We start from the raw sequence: 20,873 nt of genomic DNA, 5'->3' as shown, positions 1-20,873 counted from the left end.
TCAGAGCGGGGGTCCGTCAGAGCGGGGACGTTGGCCTGCTCTCCCCCATACGGTGGCCGCTAGCCGCGTGGGCCACCAAGCGTGACACAGCGTGGCTCCCTGGGTGTGGGCTGTCACTCCTGCTCTTCCGCGCAAGCAGCCACGTGGGCCATGGGCCCCGGAGCACGAACACAAGGTCACAGCCGGGCCTGGCGGGCTGACCCGAGGGGCTGCCGGCGCTCTGAGCTGCGGGGTCGCAGCCACGGCTCCAGAACAAAGGGAGGAACGTGTTTACAAATTGTCTGTTGAAATTTAAGTTGCCAACATTGGCATCAGGCCTCGCCTGCCAGGCCACCCGGATTGGAGGGTAATTTATGAAGATTGCTTTACCTGGGGCGGCGCTGGGCTGTGCCTGCGAGTAATTCACACCAGGCTCATTTCGGATGCAGTCAAAGACCCCCGTATGTCACTATGACAATGTAATCACAGAGCCACATTAAAAAGTCATTATTGTTTAGAATCCAGCTTGGTTTGAAAAACACTTACTATAAAATTCAACAGCCTTTGTAAATTACCGAAAGGTTTACTCAAGAATACTAGGTGCCGTGATTTAGACGGGGAACTTACCACTTTATTGATTCTGTGGGATTTTGTCAGTTCCTGCATTTATGGAGAATGATTAGTGAGTAATCAGAGTAATAAACTCCTCCGTGTCGCTTCATAAATAATGATGAATTGAATTTGCGTCCTCAAATTTCCCAGCAAGTTGCTCCTGCTCCAAGAGTCTCAGATTCAACTTTGGGGTCATTCTGCGGAGCCGTATGGAAATGAGTCACCTGCAAGGCAAGGAAAAGTGAGAATTTGTTTCTTGGCTTATGGTGCATTGAGTCGCCCCGGGACATGTCCGGAGAGCTGCAGAATGGTGGGATGCTCAGCTCCGAGCGTGGTCCTAATGCCCCCTGCGGCGGCCTAGGGACCGATTTCCGTCCGGACATGTGCTGTGTCCCCGTTCTGTCTTGGTTTGTCCTGAGAGCGTGCAGCGGATGGGCCTTGAAGCAAGGTGCTCACGTGGGGGTCCAGCTCAGCAAGGGCCTCCTCTGCCCCCACCAGCGGCCAGCAGCCAGCGCCCAACCCGGCGGTCCTCACCCCCACCTGGAAGCTACCCTCAGCTGCCGAGTTTGCCTGGATCTGCTGGACTATCTCTAGAAACCTTTCCTACATCCGTCCCTTCCTAGGAGCTCACAATGCAGGGAAGCACGCTGGAGTCTCTGCGCAGGAGTGCGGTGAAGAACGTGGCTTCCTGTGTCCAGTCCTGTCGCCCGTCGGCTTAGACACACCTTTACCCACAGGCACTCGTCCACTTGCAGTGAGTCACACGTGCCCCACGGGGACCCTGTGCCACACCCGGTCATACCCCGCGGGTGGGCGCGGGCCCACGCAGCCTCCACCCTCTTCTTGCCTCTCCCTGCCGCCCTCCAGGGGGGACCCTGCTGGGCACCTGAGCACAGGAACTGGATTAAACAGAAATTGAGTTGGACTGAGCTGACAATGGATGGAAAAGGGACGGAAGTCGCACCCAAACTGGAAGTGAATTAAAATTGGACCGAGCTATAATCCAGACGCCGGGCGGGTAGTAGAGACAGGCAAGGAGGGCAGGGGAGAGACAGGCGCCCCGGCCCTTGCCCTCAGGGGTGCTGGGTCAGCGCTGTGAATAGGAGCTGAACAGTCCGCGCGTGCTGGTGGGTTGTCCTTCATAAGCACTGAGGCGGTGCTCGCGGATGTTTCTGGAGACGCCGCAGCCTGGACCTTGGCGGCCACACCGCACACATTCCAAGCCCCTGGGATGGCGTGTAATCGGCGCTGTGGGACTGAGCGGGGTGCACCCTTGCGTTGTAGGAGCCGTCCGCCCTGAGCCAGTCCCCTCACGCCTGGGTGTCCCGGGGACAAGGCCTCCAGCACGCAGGGACGGGAGGCCAGCCTGAGAGGAGCTGAAGGTCTGGAAGCACACACTCGGTGTGGAGGCGCACCGGCGTCCCGAGACAGGGTCACACCAGTCCCCAGACCGCCAACCGCACTGTCGGCTCTGTGGGGCCCGAAGCCGCCTGCCAGGACCCGGCAGGAAGGGAACCCGGCGCAGCCCGGCCAGCGCCTGGCAGGCGTCCGCGCCAGGTCCCGGGTCTCTGGGCCCAGTGCTGTGATGGGCCGTGGGGACCTCTGGGCACAGCCCTGAGTCCAAACCACTGAGATCCACGGGCAGCCAGCCGGCGACACAGGCAGGTGAGGACATGCAGGAGAGCCAACACCAGCCGGCAACCCCCACTCACCAGCGGCGAAAAGATCCCCTCACGCAGTGCAGCCTCCCTGTCTTGGTTGGTGCCATAGGGCTGCACCTCCCACTTCCTCGGGGGAAGCGTGGGGACACCAGCTCCCTCGCACAGCTGAGGTCTTGCGGCCTGCCCGTCCCGCCCAGTCTTCCCTCCGCTCGGAGGCACAGTTATGTGCGGCAACCAGCTCGCCCCCCGGGCTGGCCCGGGACCCTCTCTGCATGGAAATAGCATCGCTCGTGCCGGAAGCCCTCCCCACGCCCTCCCTGGATTCGGGGACTTCTCCTCACTGGGCTTTTCCAGGACGCGGATGCTCCCAGGGAGCCCATCTGCTCAGACGCGGCTTGAGGCTCCGAGACCATCGCTGTGTCTGGGTGAACACCCCCCCCCCCAGTACACGCGAGGGGACGCTGGCCTGGCCGTGCTCTGACCCCGGGGTGCTGGACACCACCATCCCATCTAGAATCACGCGGCACACTGCCCTTTTTGTTGTGATAAGTGTTCACACCCACTGGAAAGTGCAAACACGTGCAGTGAAGGTTCACCTGTGGTCACTATTCTGCCACATTTCCTGTACCCCTTCTTCTACCTGCCACATTCTACCTGGCTGGAACGTGGGCAGAGGCCACTGCGCATGGTGACGGGGACTCGGAGGTGGGACTGAGCTGGGCCTCTGCAGATGGAAGTTGTTGGACATTGAGTCACACGAGCCCTTCGTGTGGATGGCTGGCCTCAGATTCGGCAGAGGAAGAGGCAGGACAGCCTGAGTGTGAGAACTCGACCCACCCTTGCTGGCTTTGAGGATGGAGCAAGGCCACTGTGGGCTGAGGGCTGTGGGAAGCTTCTAGAAGCTGAGAGCTACCTTCACTTGGCTGCCAGCTGGAATGTGGGGGCATCTGTCCAGAAACGCCTGGAGTTGAATTCTGCCCACGCCTGCATGAGCCTGGAGCTTGACTGTCTCCCAGACCTTCCAGAAAGGACCGCAGTGGGCCGACACTGCCCTTCCTCCTCGCCCTCCCTTGCTTCCCTCGTCCCGGAGGGGAGGCCACTGTGGCCAGCAGACCCCCTCCTCCTCCTGCGCCCCTCCACCCCGGCCCCTGCCTGCACACCACGCCCCACGCTGTCACTGGGTCCAACCCAACGCGCAGACTGGCTGTCCGCTAGAGCCGAGATCTCTGGTCTTCATCCTGGCTGGGGGGACACAGCCTCCCGACCCACGCCCTGGCTGCCACGCCGTCCTGGGACCCCAGTCCCCCTTCTCTTCCCCGCACACCTCGCGCTTCCGCACCCAGCCATCGTGTTCATGCCCCCGGAACGCGGGCTGTGCTGGTCCCCGGGAACACCTCGCCGACCAGGCCTTGCGCGGTCCTCCTCCACAGCCCACAGCGTCTCTTCCTGACTTACTCTCTGCGTGTGGGTTGCCCCCAACGCTCGGAAGAGGGGGGCGCCTCACGGAGTACCCGGGGCTGGCTCTCGCAGGTGTTCAATTATTATTTGTTGACTGAGTAAGTGTCCTTGAGGCTGTATTCAGCCGTCCCTTCCGCGCACGTCTCTGATGGCTTCTTCCTCTTTCATCTTCCCCGAGCACGTGGCTCACTGTCTGAGCTGGTTCTGCTTTCTTAGGGCCTTTTGTTGTCTCCCGTTTCTCCATAGCTTTTTTTTTTTCCTTCAGGACCCACATTCTTTGTCCCCTGCGTGTTCTTGATGGGGTGGCTGGAACATTCAGAACCAATGGCATGGGACGATGCGTGCCCATACCCGGACCTAGCAGGTGTTAGCGTTCGGCCCCACTCCCCTCGTCCTCTCTCCTCCGTGTGGTTTCAGCAAAGGTTTGTTCTTCATGACATCACACAAACAGCATCACGTTCTGTAGTTCCGTGCCACAACCCCCCTGCTGGCCCAGGTCCGTGCGCGGTTGCTGGGGCCTGTCTTAGCCACTTTGTGAACAGGCTGATGTCATGCAGTCTGTCCCCACCTGGGACCGGCCACTGCTTCCATTCCTTGCGCAAAATGCAGCAGTGTCTCCAGAGTCCAGGAGAGATGGGGTCACAGGGTGGAGGGGCCTGCCGGGCTCCAGCTTCACCAGCAGACGAATTGCTTTTCAAAGGGTGGAGCCCGCATACCTCCCTCAGATTGTCTGAGAGCTTACCTGCCCATTGCCCGCATGACTGCTGTTGGGTACTTAGCCTTTGTTCATGTGATGATCTTAAATCCTTGCTTACATTTGCATGTCCCGGATTACTAGGGAGAGGGTGACTTTTCATGGGTATGGGATATTCAGTTTCCCCTTCTGTTCATTGCATGTTCCTATTTTTGGTTGGTTCTTCTTTTGTATTGTCTTATTGATTAGTATAAGCTCTTTATATATGCAGCATAATGACCATTTGTCTGTTATGTGTATAGAAGATATTTCTTCTTGATCTGGGGCTTGTTGTTTAACTTTTAACTTTGTTTGTGGTGTCTTCTGTTGTATGTGCGTCCACGTACAACAGAGATAGCCAAATGTATCCAACTTCAATTATGATTGCGTGTCTCACTTAAGAATTTTTCTTAAAGCCATAAAGCCATTTCTTCTAAATGCTTCAAAGTTCTGCATTTCCCATGGAGGACTTCCACACATCCACCCTGGCTCCAGACGGAGTCTTGATATTTGGCTTCCTGCTTCCTGCTTCCTGCTCCGCCTTCAAACTTGACTATTCCTGGTCCTTCAGTATCTACGTGAAGCAGTAATCTACCTGATCAGGGGCCCCAAGGAACACTGTTAGGATTGTAAATGAAACTGTGTTTAGTTTATAGGTTTTTTTACAGGGAAAAATGAACATTTAAAATTGAGTCTTCCTATTCATGGTCTTTCTCTCCAATAGTTAAACTTTCATCTATATCCCTCCATAAAATTTTAGTATTTTCTCATTTGAGATGCTATGCATCTGTATTTACTGTTAAGTAGAGTTCTGTTGCTGTTGTGAGCAGTATGTTTTTTTCTATTGCATTTTCCAATTAGTGCTAGAGATCGGGTAGTGGTGCTGTGGGTTTTTATAACCCTTATATTAAACCTTATTAGTTCTAATTGTAACGTTTCTTGGGAAATGTGTCTATGTAGAGAGTTATGTGGTCTCCACAAATGAGTCTGTGTCTCTTTCCAGTCTCACCCGTCTCTTTCCTCCTTGTCTTGTGACATTGGCCAGACCGTCAGGCCATGAGAGTGGTCACGCCCTTGGTGCCCAACTTCAGTGGGAAGCCAGGGGTCTGAAGTAGCTTGCAGGAGCTGTCCTTTGTAAATGAAGGTAGCCCTTGTATCTCTGAGTTTCCACCAGGGAGGGGGGTGGAGTCAAATTCAGTCTACATCCCCTGAGATGACCATCAGCTTCTCTCCTGAGACCTGCCCACTAGGTGAATTACACGTGGGATTTCCCAGCAGGATTTTATATGTTTATGTTCCTGGACCAAAACCTATGTGGTCATAGTGATCCCCTCATTTCTCACTCTTGGTGTGTGACCAGTTGCGATGGCCGTGCACCCGCCCTCTGCTGCCCACTGGCCAGCCCCCCCCAGATCCCTGGGGCTCTGGTTGCCCTGCCTTGCCCTCTGCCCAGACGGCTCACCAGACAAACTCTAGGAGGAGAGTGGACCCATTATCCAAGTATTTTTTGCCAAAGATGCTCCTGTATTGAGATCAAACTAGTAACTGATCCAAGGAGGAGGTTGACTTATTTCTGCTCAGAGCAAGAGGTTGGTGGAGATTCGTCTGTTCTCCCAAGTAAGCAGCCTGTTACTGATGGGGCTCAGAGTCCAGGGATCCCAGGGTCCTTCTGGGTCCTCAGCCCAGGCACCTCAGGGCTCACATCCTCTGAGCTGCTGTCCTTTCTCTAGGATGATGTGTCTCCAGCACACTGCGCCCCCCTCCCCGGCTGCCCCTAAAAGGGTTCAGGTTTCCCGGACAACAGTCCACAATGAGCAGAGCTTAGCAATGGGGTGGGGCTGTGACCAGGCTCCTGGAGCTTCCCACATTCTTTTTTCTCTGCTCGATGCCACTCCCCAAAGGAAGAGGTGCAGTCCAGGGTCGAGGATGTGAGTTGAATTCACACATTACTTTGGGGTGTCCGGGTGGGCAAGTGGATAGGTGGCCAGGTGCACTCAGGGGTTGCAGTTCATTAAAGAGATTTGGAAGTCGTCAGCATGAAGATGGCAATGAGGCCACAGAAGGATGTCTGACACACGTACTGATCATGGGTTAAGGGTGAGTTGATAAAGGAAGAGAGGAAGGAGACAGTAAATGAATCAGTTATTTAAAAAAAAAAAAAAACTTACGCTATTGTGATTAATGTTTATTCCCTGAGCCTCTGCCCGTCTCTTTTTGACACTGAGGACCTTCTATGAAGGTGTTTGGACCGTGTCCCGGGAGGTGGCTCCCAACATCCCTGCATTTCTCATTATTCTGCTCCAATGGTCCCTGACAGGTCACTGCTATGGGGACAGAAAAGCTATCCCTTCATGGCACTTTGTTGCAGAATTTGTGACTCACAGAACATCAACTGACTGATGTTCAGAACATGTCGTCCTTGATGGAATCAGAGATGCACATTCCTTTGCGAAGTCCGAAACAGGTGGCTTTGACTTCAGCCCTTGTGGCCGCAACCTCATCTTTTGATCTCAAGTCAAGGGCATAGACTTGGGGCGTCTGAGAGAAGTGTGATGTCACTTCCCAGGTTAGACAGTGGGCGGGGGGTTCTGGAAGCATGGTGTTGTCCCCTCCACTCTGTCTGCCCCCTCCCCTGAAGTGGATGCTGGCTCCGGGTGCCCTGGGGGCAATAGGAAGAGACTCACCGACAACTTAGGAGACCCTCGAGAGGCCCGATGTCTGTCATTTTGTTCCTGGAGTTCAAAAGAATAATTTCAGTGGATAGATTGAAGGACATTATGATCACTGTTTAGACCCAAATCAGTGGCCTGGAAGATGAAGTATAAAAAATATGAGCAAAGAACAAAAATATGAGATGGAAATAATGACAAAACAGATAAAGGGTTTGGAAGATAAATTTAAGAGCTCAAACATGGGAAAAATTAGAGATGTTTTATAAAACAACTCTTGACTAAAATTTGCCTGATGTTTTTCTAATGATTGACTATGGGTTCTGGGTAAAGAGCCACTTTCATTACATTACGAGAAGGGCACAGGCGAACCTCATGACTGATCACTGTTACGTTGACCGTGAGGACCTGGCCGAGGCCGCGCTCGTTGGACCTCTCCACTGCTCCACTCTAACCTTTACTCTTCTTCCCATTTTTCAAACTTTGCTCCTCGGAGGGAAGCCAACATGAGCAGCCCACACTGTAGGGAGAAGGGAGGATGGAGTATTTATGTAATGACTTGGAATTCTTCTCCATGGGACATTTGGTTCTTCTCCCCCATTTATGTATTTATTCAGTCACTCACTTAGATCAGTATGGACTCACAGGTATTTATTTTATGCTTTGGGCTATAATCTTGTACTACTTTATTTTAATGCTCAAATTATTCTGGCTTGGGCCATCAGAAGCTCTTTAAGGTTGGCTCCTGTCCCTTTGACAAAATTCCATCACAGTGGGGTTTTTCACTACTTCTTTACTTTCTGGCACTACAAATGTCCCAGATGCCTCTTGTGTAATTACTGACACCGCCCTAGAATCAGCTGTTCCTCCAAGATCTCGGGTTCCTTTTACTGGAGAATAGTATTAAAAGCCAAGATCTAGGTATTAGGTGTGCTTAGGGTGACTGGGACCTCACTGGAAATCCTGGAGGTGAAAAGTACATTAAGTAAAATGAAAAATTCACTAGAGGGGCTTAACAGTATATTTCAGCTGGCAGAAGAATCCACAAACTTAATGCTAGGTCAATAGAGATTACACGATTTGAAGAATAGGAAGGAAAAAATGAAGAGAAATGAACAGAGCCTCAGTGAAATGTGGAATACCATTAAGCACACCAACATACATGTAATGAGAGTTGCATGGGAATAGAAAAAATACTTGAAAAAGTAATGGCTGGAAATTTTCCAAATCTGATGAAAAATATTAACTTCCTATCCAAGAAACTCAGTATTCCAAGGAGGATAAACACAAAGACACACACCAAAACACATGCTAATTGAAACATCAAAGACAAAGACAAAATCTTGAAAACAGCAGGAGAAAAACAACTCATCACATACAAAAGAACTCCAATAGAATTAACAGCTGACTTAGAAACATTGGAGACCAGATGGCAAAGGGATGAAATATTCAAAGTGTTGAAAGGAAAAATCTGCCGACTAAAAGTCTCATATCCAGGAATAGTATCTTTAAAATATGAGGGTGAATAAAAGTATTCCTAAATAAAAAGACAATTAGTTGCTAACAAATCTACCTTACAAGAAATACTAAAAGAAGTTCTTCAGACTGAAAGAAAGTAGCACAAGATGGTAATTCAAATCCACACAAATAAAAGTGTCAGTAGAGGTAATTATGCAGGTAATTACAAAAGACTATGATTGCATATTTCTTCTTCCTTCTCTTGACTTACTTAAAAAGCAATTTCATAAAACAATATGTTGTATTTGAGGGCCTATATCATACACATGTAATATATTTGAGAATAACAGCACAAAAGTGGTGGGGAAAAGGTCTATTGGAGGAAGAGAATGACATGAGATATGAATTCAAGTCCACAGGAAGAAATAAAGACAATAAAAAAGGGTAAAGGAGGTTAAAATAACAAGCTCCACAAATATATGCTTGCCTTCCATTCTTCCCTCACCTTCTTTAAAAGGCATGATTATAGGGTGCCTGGGTGGCTCAGTTGGTTAAGCAACTGCCTTCGGCTCAGGTCATGATCCTGGAGTCCCAGGATCGAGTCCCGCATCGGGCTCCCTGCTCAGCAGGGAGTCTGCTTCTCCCTCTGACCCTACCCCCTCTCATGCTCTCTCTATCTCATTCTCTCTCTCAAATAAATAAATAAAATCTTTAAAAAAAATAAAAAAATAAATAAAAGGCATGATTATATAAAATGATTTAACAATGTACTGTTGGGTTTGTAACATATGTAGATGCAAGATGTATAATGATAGAATAAAAAGACGGAGTGAATGGAGCAATCTAAGAGCAAAGTTTCTATATTTTGTTGGAACTAAGTCAATATAAATCTGAGTTAGATTCTGATACTTTAAGAGATATGTATGGTAAGTCCTAGGGAAACCACTAAAAATAACTTAAACATGTAATTTCATTGTTACATAAATTGTTAGAGAAATTCATGATTGTTCATGTTGCATTAAAAAAACATCTACCTTAAACAAAGTGAAGCAGTAACAGAAGGACAGAGGAATGAAAATGACATGAAACATAGAAAACAAAAAGCAAAATGGCAGGTGTAAATCTAGTTATATCAACAATAATTCTAAATGTGAATGGATCAAACAATCTAATCAAAAGGCAGAGATTGACTGATTGTCTGAAAAATAAACCAAAATACAACTATGTGGTGTCTACAACAGACATATTTTAGACTCAGACATACAAATAGTTTGAAAGAAAGGATGAAAATGGATAAAAGTGCCAGAGAGACTGCACTATGATCAGACAAAATCAACTTAAAAACACACACACAAAATCACTACACATAAAGAGAACCATTTCACAGCAATAAAAGGGCCAATTCATTAGAGAACTATAAGCAAGCATGTTTCCTTTTAAACATATATGCAGGAGGAGGAGTTAAGATGGCAGAGGAGTAGGGGACCCTAATTTCATCTGGTCCCTGGAATTCAGCTAGATAGTTATCAAATCATTCTGAACACTTGCAAAATAAATCAGAGATCTGAGAAAAGAATTGCTGCAATTCTACAAATAGAAAAATAACCACTTTTTGGAAGGTAGGAGGTGCAGAGATGTGAATCTGTGGTGAGATATCTGAAGATAGGACGAAGGGGCAGGAGCCTGCTTAAGGAGGCTTCTGCACAGTATTATAAGCAGCAGAGCCCAAAATCGGAATTTTTAGAAGTTTGCTACAGTGGGGGACATCCCCACTGCTCAGATGGTGAAGTGGGGTGAATTCCCAGGTGGGACAGTGTGGTCTCAGGATCCCCAGGGTCACAGGAAGAACAGGGGAGCCTGAGTGCAGAAGAGTTCCCAGGCATTGGAACAGGGAAGCGGGTTGCAAACAGTGAGCCCAGGTGCCGGCTTTCTGCTCAATGTTGCCATAAACTGCAAACCCTGACACGGTGGGATGACCGTTCTCAGAGCAGGGGCCCAGCAAGAGGCAGAGCTGTGGTGAGACCCCCCACCCTCCCTCAGGAGGAGTGGTGTGGCAAGGGTACAAGCTGCAGGAATCCATAAAGTTTGGAGACTCCAAATGGGGGTTGCATGTCTGAGATAAAAATGCTCAGTCACAGACTGGGTGAGCACAGAGTGTGGACGGAGACCAGAGGGACAGGTGTAATTGACTGCTTTTCTCTGGAGGTGCACTGAAGAGTGGGGGGTACGAACGTTCAGCTCCAGGACTAGAGATGGGGTATGGCAATTTTCATCCCCGAAATTGATGCTGAAAGACTTCAGGCAGCAAAACAGCCACAGAGAGCAATCCAGAGTGCTTACACTAAGCCCAACACCCTGGCAAGGGGGTGCAATTCCACCCAGGCAAGGACACTTGAGAATCAGTGTAATGGGCCCCACTCCCAGGAGACCATCAGGAACATCCAGTTAATACCAAGTTACCAATCCTAGAGAACTGCAAAACTTCAGCTCTTGGGAAAAACAGTATATAGTATTTGCAGGTTATTCTTATTATTCTTTAGTCTTTCAGTTTTAGGTTTTTCAGTTATTTTCTGATTTTTTTCAATTCTTTTTTTTATTTTTTAATTTTATATGTACATTATATATATATTGTTTTTTGTTTCCTTTCATTGTATTTTATTGTACTTTTATATATATACTTTAAGTTTTTCTTTCTTTTCTATTTTGAGATCTAGTTCACTATCAAACAAACCAAAATACACCCAGGATCTAATTTATTGTTTTGTTCTGGTTTACTTCTTGTTTGATTCCATCTTATTTTGCTTTGTTTCCTTTTTTTTTTTTTTTCTGGTTAGTTTTGTTTGTATTTTTCTGGTGTTGTTATTTTTTTTCTCTCTCTCTTTCTTCTATTCTTTTCTGGACATAATGCTGAGATGGAGAAACTCACCCCAAAATAAAGAACAAGAGGAAGTATTTAATCAATATGGATATAAGTAAGATGTCAGAACTAGAATTCAAAACAATGATTATAAAGACACTAGCTGGGCTTGAAAAAACATAGAAGACACTAGAGAATCCCTTACTGTAGAAATAAAAGAACTAAAATATAATCAAGCAAAAATTAAAAATGCTTTAACTGAGATACAGGCAAAAATGGAGGTTCTAACAGCTAAAATAAATGAGGCAAAAGAGAAGTCAGTGATATAGAAGACAAAATGATGGAAAACAGGGAAGTTGAGAAAAAGAGGGAAAAAAAAAAGAGAAAAAATCCGGATCCAACTACTGGATCACAGAGGGAGAATTGAAGAAATCAGCAATACCATGAAGTGAAATAATATTTGAATAATAGGCATCCCAGAAAATAAAGGGGGGTGGGCAGAAGTTTGATTTGAACAAATTATAGTTGAGAACTTCCCTAATCTGGGGAAGGAAATAGGCATTCAACTCCAGAAGGCACAAGAGAACTCCCATCTAAGTCAATAAAAATAGGTCAACACCTCCACACATAATAGTGAAGCTTGCAAATTTCAGAGATAAAGAGAAAATCCTGAAAACAGCTTGGGACAAGAGGTCTTTAACCTAAAAGGGTGGACACATTAGATAGGCAGCAGACATGTCCACAGAGGCCTGGCAGGCCATAAAGGACTGGCATGAAATATTCAGGGTGCTAAATGGGAAAAATATGCAGCCAGGAATACTTTCTCCAGCAAGGCTGTCATTCAGAATAGAAAGAAAGATAAAGAGTTTCCAGGACAAACAAAAATTAGATGAATTCATGAACACTAAACCAGCGCTGCAAGAAATATTAAAGGGGATCCTTTGAGTGAAGAGAGAGCCCAAAAGTAACAAAGATCAGAAAAGAACAGATACAATTTACAGAAACAACGACTTTACAGGTAATACAATGGCACTCAATTCATATCTTTCAATAATTACTCTGAATGAAAATGGACTAAATGCTCCAATCAAAAGACACAGGGTATCAGACTGGATTAAAAAAAAACAAACAAACAAGACCCATTGATATGCTGCCTACAAGAAACTCATTTTAGACCCAAACACACCTACAGTTTGAAAGTGAAGAGGTGGAGAACCATTTATCATGCTCATGTAGATCAAAAGAAAACTGGAGTAGCAATCCTTATATCAGATAAACTAGATTTTAAACCAAAGACTGTAATAAGAGATGAAGTAGGACACTATAACATAATAAAAGAGTCTATCCAATGAGAAGATCTAACAATTGTAAATATTTATGCCCCTAAACAGGGAGCAACCAACTATATAAACCAATTAATAAAATTAAAGGAACAGATTGGTAATGATACAATAATAGTAGGGGACAATAACACCCCATTCACAGCAATGGACAGATCATCTAAGCAGAAGATCAACAAGAAAACAAGGGTTTTGAATATCCAGTGGACCAGATGGACTTCACAGGTATATTCAGAACATTTCATCCTAAAGCAACAGAATACACATTCTTCTCAAGTGCACATGGCATATTCTCCAGAATAGATCACATTCTGGGTCACAAATCAGGTCTCAACCAGTACAAAAAGATTGAGATTATACCCTGCATAACTTCAGACCACAATGTTTTAAAACTTGAACTCAATTACAATTTGGAAGGAACACAAATACATGGAGGTTAAAGAGCATCCTACTAAAGAATGAATGGGTCATCCAGGAAATTAAAGAAAAAAAATTTTTAAATACATGGACACAAATTAAAATGAAAACACGACAGTTCAGAACCTTTGGGATGCAACAAAGGCCTAAGAGGGAACTATATAGCAATACAGGCCTTTCTCAAGAAACAAGAAAAGTCTCAAATACACAAGCTAACCTTACACCTAAAGGAACTGGAGAAAGAACAGCAAATAAAGTCTAAATCCAGCAGGAGAAGAGAAGTAATAAAGATTAGAGCAGAAATCAATGATATAGGAAAACAAAAACAAAAACAACAGTAGAACAGATCAATGAAACTAGGAGCTGATTCCTTGAAAGAATTAATAAGATTGACAAACCCCTAGCCAGACATAGCAAAAAGAAAAGAGAAAGGACCCAAATAAATAAAATCATGAATGAAAGAGGAGAAATCACAACCAACAATGAAATACAAACAATTATAAGAGAATATTATTAGCAATTATATGCCAACAAATTAGGCAATCTGGGAAAAATGGATGCATTCCTAGAAACATTTAAACTACTAAAACTGAAACAGGAAGAAATAGAAAACCTGAACAGACCCATAACCAGCAAAGAAATTGAAGCAGTAATCAAAAATCTCCCAACAAACAAGAGTCCAGGGCCAGATGGCCTCCCAGCAGAATTCTACCAAACATTTAAAGAAGAATTAATACCTATTTTTCTGAGGCTGTTTCAAAAAACAGAAATGAAGGAAAAGTTCCAAACTCGTTCTATGAGGCCAGCATTATCTTGATCCCAAAACCAGACAAAGACCCCACCAAATAGGATAATTACAGCCCAATATTCCTGATGAACATGGATGCAAAAATTCTCACCAAGATACTAGCTACTAGGATCCAACAGTACATTAAAAGGATTATTTACCACAACCAAGTGGGATTTATTCCTGCCTGCAAGGGTGGTTCAACATCTGCAAATCAATCAATGTGATACACCCCATTAAAAAAAGAAAGAACAAGAACCATATGATCCTCTCAATAGATGCAGAAAAAGCATTTGACAAAATACAACATTCTTTCTTAATAAAAAAACTCTCTGCAGTGTAGGGATAGAAGGAACATACCTCAAAATCATAAAAGCCAAATACAAAAAGCCCACAGCAAACATCATCCTCAAAGGGGAAAAACTGAGAGCTTTTCCCCTAAGGTCAGGAACATGACAGGGATGTCCACTCTCACCACTGTTATTCAACATACTGCTGGAAGTCCTAGCCTCAGCAATCAGACAACAAAAAGAAATAAAAGGCATCCAAATTGGAAAAGAAGAAGTCAAACTTTCACTCGTCACAGATGACATGATATTCTATGTAAAAAAACACAAAAAACTCCACCCAAAAATTGCTAGAACTGATACAGGAATTCAGCAAAGTCACAGGATATAAAATCAACGCACAGAAGTCAGTTGCATTTTATATACTAACAGTGAAGCAGAAGAAAGAAAAATCAAGAAATCAATCCCACTTACAATTGCATCAAAACCATATGATACCTAGGAATAAACTCAACCAAAGAGGTAAAGGATCTATACTCTGAAAACTATAGAACACTTATGACATAAAAGAAATTGAGGAAGACACAAAGAAATGGAAAAACATTCCATGCTCATGGATTGGAAGAACAAATATTGTTAAAATATCTATGCTACCCAAAGCAATCTATACATTAAATGCAATCCCTATCAAACTACCATCAACATTTTTCACAGAGCTGGAACAAACAATCCTAAAATTTGTATGAAACCAGAAAAGACCCTGAATAGCCAAAGGAATGTTGAAAAAAAAACCAAAGCTCAAAGCATCACAATTCTGGACTTCAAGCTATATTACAAAGCTGTAATCATCAAGACAGTATGGTACTGGCACAAAAACAGACACATAGATCAGTGGAAGAGAATAGAGAACCCAGAAATGGACCCTTACCTCTAGGTCAACTAATCGTCAACAAAGCAAGAAAGAATATCCAATGGAAAAAAGACAGTCTCTTCAACAAATGGTGTTGGGAAAATTGGATAGCCACATGCAGAAGAATGAAACTGGACCATTTCCTTACACCACACACAAAAATAAACTCAAAATGGATAAAAGACCTCAATGTGAGACAGGAATCCATCAAAATCCTAGAGTAGAACACGGGCAGCAACCTCTGTGACCTTGGCCATAGCAACTTCTTCCTCGACACGTCTTCAAAGACAAGAGAAACAAAAGCAATAATGAACTATTGGGACTTCATCAAGATAAAAAGGTTTTGGACAGTAAAGGAAACTAAAAGGCAATTTACAGAATGGGAAAAGATATTTGCAGATGTCTTATCAGGGCTAGTATCCAAAATCTATAAAGAATTTATCAAATTCAACACCCAAAAAACAAATAATCTGGTCAAGAAATGGGCAGAAGACATGAACAGACATTTTCCCAAAGAAGACATCCAAATGGCCAACAGATACATGAAAAAATGTTCAATATCACCAAGCATCAGGGAAATACAAATCAAAACCACGAGATGCCACCTCACACCAGTCAGAATGGCTAAAATTAACAACTCAGGAAACAACAGATGTTGGCGAGGATGCAGAGAAAGGGGAACCCTCATGCACTGTTGGTGGGAATGCAAGCTGGTGCAGCCACTCTGGAAAACAGTATGGAGGTTCCTCAAAAAGTTGAAAATAGAGCTACCCTCTGACCCAGCAATTGCTCTACTAGTTATTTATCCAAATGATACAAACATAGTGATTCAAAGGGGCATGTGCACCCCAATGTTTATAGCAGCAATGTCCACAATAGCCAAAATATGGAAAGAGCTCAGGTGTCCTTTGACATATGAATGGATAAAGAAAATGTGGTGTATATATACAATGGAATATTACTCAGCCATCAGAAAGAATGAAATCTTGGGGTGCCTGGGTGGCTCAGTCAGTTGAGCATCTACTTTTGGCTCAAGTCATGATCCTGAGGTCCTGGGATCAAGCCCCATGTCAAGCAGAGAGCCTGCTTCTCTCTCCTCCTCTGCCACTCTCCTGTCTGTGCTCTCTCTCTCTCAAGTAAATTTTTTTAAAATCTTTAAAAAAAAAAAAAAGAATGAAATCTTGCCATTTGCAATGACGTGGATGGAACTAGAGGGTACTATGCTAAGAGAAATAAGTCAGTCATAGATAAATACCATATGATTTCACTCATATGTGGAATTTAAGAAACAAAACAGATGAACAGAGGGGAAAGGAAAGACAAATAAAATAAGATGAAAATTGAGAGGGAAGCAAACCATAAGAGACACTGAACTCTAGGAAACAAACTGAGGGTTGTTGGAGGGGAGGTGGGTGGGAAGATGGGGAAACTGGGTGACAGGCATTAAGGAAGGCACATGATGTAATGAGCACTGGGTGTTATTTGCAACTAATAAATTTCTAAATTCTACCTCTGAAACTAATAATAAGCTACATGTTAGTTAAATTGAATTTAAATAAAACAATTTTTAAAAAGTATATGTAAGTAGCAACGGACTCCAAAAATACATAAAGTGAAACTGACAGAATTGAAGGGAGAAATAGTCAATGCAACAATAATAGTTGGAGACATCAATACCCACTTTCAATAATGAAAAGAACAAGCAGGCAGAATATCAATAAGGAGTTGAGGACCTGAACAACATTATAAACTAACCAGACCTAACAGACATTTGTAGAGTACCCAACACAATAACAGTAGAATACATCTCCTCAAGTACACATACAACAGTCTTTGGGATAGACCTTATGTTAGACTATAAAACAAATATAAATAAATTTAAAAGGATTTAAATGATACAAGGTATATTCTCCAACCACAGTGAAGTTAAAATAGAAATCAATAATTAAAAGAAATTCATAAATATGTGGAAATTAACCAGTACACTCTTAAATACCCAGTGGGTCAAAGAAGAAACTTCAAGGGAAATTAGAAAATATGATTAGATGAATAAAAATGAAAAGATAATATATCAAAACTTATGAGATGCAACTAAAATAAGTAAAGATGTTCAGAGGGGAATTTACAGCTGTAAACACCTATATTAAAAAATAAAATCTCAATTCAATAACCTACTCCTCTACCTTAAGAAACTAGAAAAAGAATTAACTAAACCCAAAGCAAGCAGAAGAAAAGAAATAAAGACTAGAGCAGAAACAAATGAAATAGAGAATACAAAACAATAGAGGAAGTCAACAAAACCAAAAGTTTTGTTCTACTGAACACAAGTTTGGTTCTTTGAAAAGACAAAAGTGACAAATCTTTAGCTATAACTGACCAAGAAAAAAGAAAGAAGACTCGAACTATTAAAATCAGGAGTGAAAAAGGGGTTATCGCTACTGGTCTTGCAGAAATAAAAGGGATTATAAGGAAATACTATAAACACTGTATGCCAACAAATTAGATAACTCAGATGAAATAGGAAAAAACCTAGAAAGAGAACAACTTCCAAAACTAACTCCAGATGAAGTAGAAACCTTAATAGACTTCTAACAAAAGATTGGATTAGAAATCAAAAACTTCCCAGGTTCAGCGGGTTCACTGGTGAATTCTACCAAATGGAATATGAATCCTTCACAAACTCTTCCAAGAAATGGAAAAGGAGAGAACACATCCCGATTCATTTTATGAGGCTAGTACAGACTTTATACAAAAACCTCATAAAGACATCACAAGAAAATAAAATATAGACCAATATCTCTGGTGATTTCTCTTGTCAATACAGAGAAGAAAATCCTCAATAAAATAATAACAAACTGAATCCAACAACATATAACAAGGATTGTACACCATGACCAAGTGGGATTTATCCCAGGAACACAAGGTTGATTTGCCATACAAAAATCAATTAATAGTAACAGAAGCAAGGGCAAAAACCACACAATCATCTCAAAGGATACAGAAAAAGTATTTAACAAAATCCAACACTTTTTTTGTGATAAAAACACTCAAGAAACTAGGAATAAAGGAATTTTCTCAACCTGATACAAAGCATCTACAAAAACTCAGAGCTCACTTCATAATCAATGGTGGACGACTGAAAATCTTTCCCCCTAAAATCAGGAACAAGACAAGGACTGTTGTCCTCTACTGTTGACACTTCTCTTCAACATTGTACTGGAGGTTCTAGGCAGGGCAACTGGGCAAGAAAATGAAATAAAAGGCATTCAGATTAGAAAAGAAGAAGCAAAGCTATCTTTATTTGAAGATGACAGCATTGTGTATACTGAAAGTCACAAGGGGAGCCCCTGGGTAGCTCAGTCATTTAAGAGTCTGACTCCTGATTTTGGCTCAGGTCATGACATCAGGCTCTGTGCTCAGTGGGGAGTCTGCTTCTCCCTCTGCCCCTCCACCTGCTCGTGTGCGCTCATGCACCCTCTCAAATAAATAAATAAAATCTTTTTTTTTAAAAAAGGAATGAAGTACCCATTAATGCTAGAAGGATGTGTACGAGGATGAAACTTGAAAACATTATTCTAAGTGAAAGAAGCCAGTAAAAACAATCACATGTTGTGGGACTGCATTTATAATGAAATGTGCAAACTAGGCAAATCCACAGACAGGGAGCAGGTGAGTGGTTGCCTGGGGTTAGGGGCGGGTGGGGAAGAAGAGGAAGGGCTCCTACAGGAATGCAGTTTCTTTCATGGGGGACAGAAATCTCTGAAATTAGAATGTGGGATGGCTGCACAGCCTTGTGAATGCTCTGAACGCATTCACTTGCACACATTAAATGGGTGGTTTACATGGTACGAAATTATATCTTAGTAAACATGTTTGTTAAAAAGCACTAGGACTAGAGAGGTCAGAGCAACTTTGTCCATCATAAGAGCACAGATAATTACAATGTTATTTTGAACACACTGGACATGGGAGAGGATGGAAAACTTGTTAGTTTAATTCATAAGGGCAGTGAACCTTAATTATTTAATTAAAAGAGAGCAGAAAAAGTTAACTATAGACTGAATCACTTACAAATATACTTACAAACAAATTCTAAATAAAATATTAGCAAATAGAATCTAGAAAAACATTTTTAAATGGCAACTATGACCAAGTACATTTTGTTCCAGGAATGCAGGGATGGTTCAATACCAGGAAATCCAGGATTTCAATCAAATTTAGTATATCAATCAATCATATAATCCCACCAATAGATGAAGAAACAGTGTTTGATGAAACTTGTCAGTCAGTCTGACCAAAAAAGCCCTGAGTAAAATAATACTAAGAGGAAACTATTTAACTCACATAAAGAGATCTCGAAAACCAGCGCAGATTGTAGGGAGTGGCCCCACCAGAGTGCGCAGAGGTCCTGCACATCCCTTCGCGGGCTGCCTAGACAAGGCCTGACCACAGTGCCCCCTGAGTCCTGCCCTGAGGGCTCCCCTGAAGCCAGGGGACATCACCACAAGGGTGCAGCTGCAGACCTCTGTGTAAGTCTACACAGTTGTTCAGTCATGCCTCGGGGGGTCCTCTGTGGCAGAGCCACCTACCAGCCATGCCGGCTCTCACTGCCCATGCCTCCCCCAGCCAGGCTCCCTTTCCAAGCTGGGGGACGGGGCACCTTGGTCCCAGAGCAGCCTACCCCTGCTGCCCTCCATGCCCTGTCCGCGGTTCCGTCAGTCCAGGCCTTTGTGAGCACCCCTCGCCCCAGCTGCTGGCTCTCCTTACCCAGTGGTCCCCAGCTGCCCGCTCTCCTTACCCGCTGATGGGGGTCCCAGTTACCTGTGCTGCCCAGTGACTCACCCCAAGCCCGGCAGCTTAAACAACGCAGCATGTTATCGCACACTTTCCACGTTGGGAACTGGGTGTGGGTCAGCTGGTCCTCTGCTCAGCCCCGAAGCCTGCAAACATCTATCCGGCAGGCCACATTCCTGCCTGGAGCTCAGGCGGCGGTTCTGTCAAGAGAGTCTGCTCTCTGCTTTCTTGTGGGCTGTGGGCTGGGCTGAGAACCACTCTTGGCTCCCAGAGGTGCCACAGATTTGCCACATGGCTTCTGTGGGCAGCTCACAACAGGCCTGTTTGCTTCTGTCCAGCAGCAGGAGGACGTCTGATTCCTCACCTTCTATAAAGGCCCCCCTGAGTAGGCCAGGCCCCCCAGGACAATCTCCCCTTGGATTCAACAACCCATTCATGACAGTGAGATCTCGCCTCCCCCAGGTCCCCCCAGGGGCATGCACACCAGGGGCAGGGCTTTGGGGTGCTCCTGAGAATCCTGCCGACCACGGTGGGAAGAGAGGCAAGAGGTGGGAAGAGAAAGGGGACAAGGACAGCCCCAGAGAAAGAAGCAGATCTTGGGGATGTTCGTCCCTCTGACCCTTCAGGCCTGGGAATGGTCTTCTGCCCTGCCCCCACCCTGGATCCCCTGCGCAGGGGAGAGGCGGGGTTGCCAGGAGGGCCTTCCTGAAACATAGCGCTGACCTGCCCCCCTGTCCTCAGGAAGAGGGCCAGACGCCTGAGCTCAGCAGACAGGTCCCGGGCCTTACCTCCCAGGAGCCTGTATCCACAGCGGGGCCCAAGGTCTCGGCCCCCAGCACCAGACTCTGGCCCTGGGTGAGATGGGGTGTTGGCATCTCCTCCGCCTTCAAGGCCTCTGACCGGCATCCCGT

Source organism: Leptonychotes weddellii, chromosome 9, assembly GCF_054177405.1.
Source record: "Leptonychotes weddellii isolate Sample4059 chromosome 9, ASM5417740v2, whole genome shotgun sequence".
Taxonomy (NCBI): domain Eukaryota; kingdom Metazoa; phylum Chordata; class Mammalia; order Carnivora; family Phocidae; genus Leptonychotes; species Leptonychotes weddellii.
Note: the sequence above shows the minus strand (reverse complement) of the source record.